Source organism: Triticum dicoccoides, chromosome 1B (assembly GCF_002162155.2).
Source record: "Triticum dicoccoides isolate Atlit2015 ecotype Zavitan chromosome 1B, WEW_v2.0, whole genome shotgun sequence".
Taxonomy (NCBI): domain Eukaryota; kingdom Viridiplantae; phylum Streptophyta; class Magnoliopsida; order Poales; family Poaceae; genus Triticum; species Triticum dicoccoides.
Genome location: NC_041381.1, coordinates 163,055,891 through 163,062,598, shown reverse-complemented (window position 1 = coordinate 163,062,598; position 6,708 = coordinate 163,055,891).

Here is a 6,708-nt window from a genome sequence, read left to right as displayed (position 1 = left end):
AAAAAGATAATAGGACTATCATGCGAGGGTGCAATAACAACAATTTCATGTTTAACATAAGGAACTATAGAAAGTTCATCTCCATAAGCATAACTCATATTGGTATCTTGGCCACAAGCATAGCAAGCATCATCAAAAAGGGATATTTCAAGATAATCAACGGGATCATAACAATCATCATAGCAATCATCCTTCGGTAAGCATGAAGGGAAATTAAACAATGTACGAGTTGAAGAGTTACTCTCATTAGAAGGTGGGCACGGGTAGCTAATCCGCTCTTCTTTCGTTTGCTCTTTGCTCTTCTCATCATCTTTTTCATCCAATGAGCTCACAGTTTCATCAATTTCTTCTTCCATAGACTCCTGCAAAATATTAGTCTCTTCTTGGACAGCGGAGGAGTCCTCAATATATGGTTTAACATAGGCATTGGAAGCATAATTATCATAACAATATTGAAGTATGGCAAAATTTTCAGATTTGTAAAGAGTAGCATGATACTTTTCAATCAAAGAAGCAATCTCATAAGCACCCTTAAAAGCAACAAATTCTTCAATTTGTTGAACATCATAGTAATTATAAACACCCTTAGCATAAGAAGATACGATTCCATTATCTCGAAACAAACATTGGTAGGGAAGGTGTTTCTTAGGGTCTTCAGAACAACAAGTAAAATCATATATTTCGCATAAATTCCAAGAATAGCATTGCAAACGATGAATTTGATCCAGTAAATGTTTCCTTTTTTCAGATATGCGGTGTCGCACATAACAAGCATGCTCATCTAAAGATTTGCCCTCAACTGAGCTAGTTGAGGTTTCAGCACGAGCACATAGGGATCGACGATGATCCAAGTAAAAAGCTTCAGGAGTGTGATAGATTTTGAGTGGTTCTTCAACCATTGGAGTAGTGGGTACAACTAATGTTTTTGGTATTTTGCGTTTCCTATACATAACTAAAGATAGAAAACAAGAGCACAAAATAAAAACTACTTAGTGATAAAGCAAACAAGCACACACGAGAATATTCACCCCACGCTATGACTTCTCGGCAACGGCGCTAGAAAAAGCCCTTGATAACCCACAAGTATAGGGGATCAATTGTAGCCTCTTTCGATAAGTAAGAGTGTCGAACCCAACGAGGATCTAAAGGTAGAACAAATATTCCCTAAAGTTCTATCGACCACCGATACAACTCTACGCATGCTTGATGTTCGCTTTACCTAGAATAAGTATGAAACTAGAAGTACTTTGTAGGTGTTGTTGGATAGGTTTGCAAGATAATAAAGAGAGCATAAATAAAAACTAGGTTCTGTTTTAAGTAAAGAAGCAATAAAGTAAGTATAGCGAGTGTGGAAAAGTGGTGGTAGGAGTTGCAAAAATGTCCCTAAGCAATTGACTACTTTAGTAGACCGATAGCAAGTTTTATGTGGGAGAGGCCACTGCTAGCATGTCATCCCTTACATGGAATTCTATGCACTTATGATTGGAACTATTAGCAAGCGTCTGCAACTACTAACGTTCATTAAGGTAAAACCCAACCATAGCATTAAGATATATTGCTCCCCCTTCAATCCTGTATGCATCAATTTCTATGCTAGGTAGAAGCTTCTGTCACTCTTGCCCTCCAATACATAGTCCTATCAACATACAATTAACCCTATGGCGTGATCCACGCGCGCACTCATATGATGGGCACCAAAGGACATCAACATAACCACAAGAAAATTAAATCAATCATAGCAATTCATCGACTACCGATAGGACAACAAAAATCTACTCAGACATCATAGGATGGCAACACATCATTGGATAATAATATGAAGCATAAGGCACCATGTTCAATCAGAGGGTACAGCGGGTTGCGGGAGAGTGGACCGCAGTAAATAGAGGGGGGAAGGTGGTGGAGATGTTGGTGAAGATGGCGGAGGTGTTGGTGAAGATCACGGTGATGATGATGGTGGCCACGGCAGCGTTCCGGCGCCACCGGAAGAGAGGGGGTGAGGGGCCTCCTTCTTCTTCTTCTTCCTTGACCTCCTCCCTAGATGGGAGAAGGGTTTCCCCTCTAGTCCTTGGCCTCCATGGCATGGGAGGGGCGAGAGCCCCTCCAAGATTGGATCTGTCTCTCTGTCTCTCTCTCTGTTTATGCGTTCCCGGATTCTACCCTTTCGCCGTTTCTTATATATCTGGAGATCCGTAACTCCGATTGGATTGAAACCTTCACCCAGATTTTTCTCCGAAAATTAGCTTTCTTGCGGCCAGAGAAGAGAAGCAACCGCCTTACGGGTGGCCCACGAGGGTCAGGGGCGCGCCCAGGAGGGCAGGCGCGCCCCCCTGCCTCGTGGCCACCTCGGGCACCGTCTCGCGTTGATTCTTCTTCCCATGTTTTCCAAATATTCCCCATTTGGACTCCGATTGATATGGGTTTTCTGCGAAACATAAAACATGCAACAAACAGGAACTGGCACTGGACACTGGATCAATATGTTAGTCCCAAAAATTGTATAAGAAGTTGCCAAAAGTATATGAAAGTAGTAAAATATTGGCATGGAACAATAAAAAAATTATAGGTACGACGAAGACGTATCAATTTTTCATGCTAGAATTGTATTAGTCGGAAACTTAGTACATGTTTGAATACATAGACAAACAGAGTGTCACTAGTATGCCTCTACTTGACTAGCTCATTAATCGAAGACTGTTAAGTTTGCTATCCCTAGACATGAGTTGTCATTTGATAAACGGGATCACACCATTAGAGAATGATTTGATTGACTTGACCCATCAGTTAGCTTAGCATTATGATCGTTCAGTTTATTGCTATTGCTTTCTTCATAACTTATACGTGTTCCTATGACTATGAGATTATGCAACTCCCGAATACCGGAGGAACACTTAGTGTGCTATCAAATGTCACAATGTAACTGGGTGATTATAAAGATGCTCTACAGGTGTCTCTGATGGTGTTTGTAGAGTTGGCATAGATTGAGATTAGGATTTGTCACTCCGATTGTCGGAGACGTATCTCTGGGCCATCTCGGTAATGCACATCACTATAAGCCTTGCAAGCAATGTGACTAATGAGTTAGTGACGGGATGATGCATGACGAAACAAGTAAAGAGACTTGCTGGTAACGAGATTGAACTAGGTATGATGATACCGACGATCGAATCTCGGGCAAGTAACATACCGATGACAAAGGGAACAACGTATGTTGTTATGCGGTTTGACCGATAAAGATCTTCGTAGAATATGTAGGAACCAATATGAGCATCTAGGTTCCGATGTTGGTTATTGACCGGAGATGAGTCTCAGTCATGTCTACATAGTTCTCGAACCCGTAGGGTCCGCATGCTTAACGTTCGATGATGATTGGTATTATGAGTTTATGTGATTTGATGTACCGAAGGTTGTTCCGAGTGCCAAATGTGATCACCGACATGACGAGGAGTCTCGAAATGGTCGAGACATGCAGATTTATATATTGGAAGGTTATGTTTGGACACCAGAAAGGTTTCGGATTAGTTCGGGCATTTTTCGGAGTACTGGGGGGTGTACTGGAACCCCCCGGGGGCTTAATGGGCCTACATGGGCTCTAGTGGAAGAGAGAGGAAGCGGCCAAGAGGTGGGGCGCGCCTCCCAAGCCCAATCCTAATCGGGGAAGCGGCCGGCCCCCCTTTCCTTCTTCCCCTCTTCCCCTTCCTTCCCCTCCTAGTTGGACTAGGAAAAGGGGGAAACCTACTCCTACTAGGAGTAGGAATCCCCCCTTGGGGGCGCACCATGAGGCCGGACGGCCCTCTCCTCCCCTCCTTTATATATGGGGGAGGGGGAACCCCATGGACACACAAGTTGATCTTTTAGCCGTGTGCGGTGCCCACCTCCACAGTTACACACCTCAGTCATATCATCGTAGTGCTTAGGAGAAGCCCTGGTAACTTCATCATCACCGTCACCACGCTGTCGTGCTAACGAAACTCTCCCTCGGCCTCAACTAGATCAAGCGTTCGAGGGACGTCACCGAGATGAATGTGTGCAGATCGAGGAGGTGTCGTGCGTTTGGTACTTGGATCGGTTGGATCGTGAAGACGTTCGACTACATCAACCGCGTTACTAAACGCTTCCGCTTTCGGTCTACGAGGGTACACGGACACACTCTCCGTGCTTGTTGATATGCTTCTCCTAGATAGATCTTGCGTGATTGTAGGTATTTTTTTGAAATACCACATTCCCCAACACAAAGGCCATCCACGCACCTTCTATGCATGCCGAGCGCTTCACTGCCTCTACTTGAGGCAAGGCATCGCCAAGCCGCTTGACCAGGCCGAAGTAGCTGCTCAGAATGGGTCCGGCTGGCCATAGCCGGACTATGATGTTCTTCATGGCCAAACTAGACATCCTATGCAGCTCCGCCAGCTCCATCATCTGGTTGTTTTGTAGCGTTGGCCGCTCCGGTGCCAAGTACTGCGACCAGAAGAGCTTCTCCATCGCGTTCCCTTCTTGGGCCTAGAAATATTGGGCAGCATCGGCAGCACTCCTTGGGAGATCCGCAAAGGCGTCTGGAGCACTCCATAGTCGATTTAGCAAACCATATCTCCGACCGCCGAATATACTCTGTAAAAGAAAAGGCTTGCAAGTCGCTATTTGTTCGGCTTGCTTGATCTCCTTGCGAGTTGTCTGGGACTCGGACCGCGCCTCCTTCGCCTCTGGAAGAGCCTTGGTGAGTTCGGCCACTTGGGCCTTGCTACTCTCCTCCAAGGATTCACATTTGTTGGCGCCATCCTGGAGCGCTTGCTCCACTTTGGTCACCCTCTCCTCATACTTGCGCCGGGCGACCTTTTCGGCCTATACATCCGCAGTCGCTTTGTCTGTGGCTGCACTGCTCACCCTTGCCTCCTCTTTGGCCTCAGCAAGGACACTCTTGAGGGCCTCGACCTTGGTCGCGTTGCCTACAACGGTATACATAGCATCACATGAGCTTAAACTCTGAGTCTGCATTATAATTCAGGCTTATAAGGGGTCTTCTAAAAGCATACCTTGGGCTTCATCGAACCGCTTGTTAATACGGTCAATCTCATCATTAGCCAGCTTTAGTTTCTGCTGGAGTTTGGAAACTTCAGCGTTCTTGGCTGAAGCCGCTAACAGTGAAGCCTGTTTATCAAAAGCAGATAAGCCTGTTATCTCCGGCGGACATTTGATCCTCTGTTCGGCTATTTTTTCCAAAGAACCAAACAGAGTCTCAGCGGCTACTATCTATATGCAGGCATATTCTTCCAATACGAAAAGTGTCTAAGCATGTTATGTCACATACCTCAAAACCTATTAACAGGCTAGTGAAAGCTGCATTCAGTCCGCTTTTGGCGGACTGAACCTTCTCAACCACCGTACCCATCAAGGTACGGTGCTCTTCCACGACGGAAGCACGTTCAAGTGCTTCCCTCAACATATCCGGCGCCTCCGGATTGGTAGAGGTCTCCGGTGGAGTCGGCACTCCCCCTTCCCTTGAAGGGGGCTGCTCGCTTGACTCCAGAGCGATGTGGGTCTCTGGACTGGTATTCGGCTGGGGGCCGTCCTGATCCAGGCCCCCGTCGTCAGTTTCCATGGGGGTTGTACCACCCATATTTTTGGCAGTCGAGGCATTACCCTCTGGCGTTGTTTCAGCGGCCTTCCACATCTCTCCCTAGCCTGGAGTAGTCCTTTGGGACAACACCTTGGTGTCATCCGCAGCTTGTGGCGGAGAGGCTCGCGAAGGCGTTTCGATCTCCATCATCTCCGGTGCCAACGAGTTCCCCGAAGATGATGATTGTTGGGGGAGATCACGGGCCGGACTGAAATACGTAAATAATATGTTATCCTATGTTTTGTAAAAGGCCAGATGTATGTATAGTATCTTTAACTTACGATTCGGCCGGGGGCTTTGGCCTGAGGCGCCGCTCGGGGATGACTTCAGTGTCCGAATCTGAATCATCCAAAAGGGAGATCTTCCCCATCTTGGACGCCTCCACTTCTACATCTGCGGACGGCGCCCTTTTCTTCTCCAACCCCCTTAAGGGGAGAATTGCTCTCCTCCTCTTCCTCTTCATCTTCATCTCCCTCGTGGGAGGAGAGAACTTTGGTGTCTTAGGACGCGATGTCCGAAGTACCTTTACGGCGAAGGCCACATATGGACTCCTTGCCTTTCTTCTTGGCCTTCTTCTCTGGCGCCTGGTACAGCACCGGAACCAGCATCTTTGTTAGTAGAGGGATAGCTGGGTCTTTGGGCAGTGGAGCCGAACATTTGATCTGCTTCGCCTTCTTCGTCCAGCCCTGAAGGAGAAGAGGAATGCTTGGCATACTCCTCGAATCTATAAGTAGAGGTTATGTTTGGAAATCTGAAAACTTACTGGAGTGGTCGGGTGAGCGCAGTCGAGGCCGAGGTCTTCGGTCATTCCCGGCCACGACTTCTGGTCCTTGAAAAGCAGCTTCCAGATTTCTTCGTGCGCTATGCTGAAGAATTGCTCCAGGGTCCGAGGGCCGGACGGATTGAACTCCCACATATGGAGAGTCCAGCGCTGTCAGGGGAGAATCCGGCGAAAAAGCATCACCTGGATCTCATCGGTGAGGCTGGCGTTCTTCTGTGTCATACCCTTGACGCGCTTCTGCAACGTCATCACCTTGTCGGACGATGCCCAGTCTAGGCCCTTGATACGTCTCCGTCATATCTACTTTTCCAAA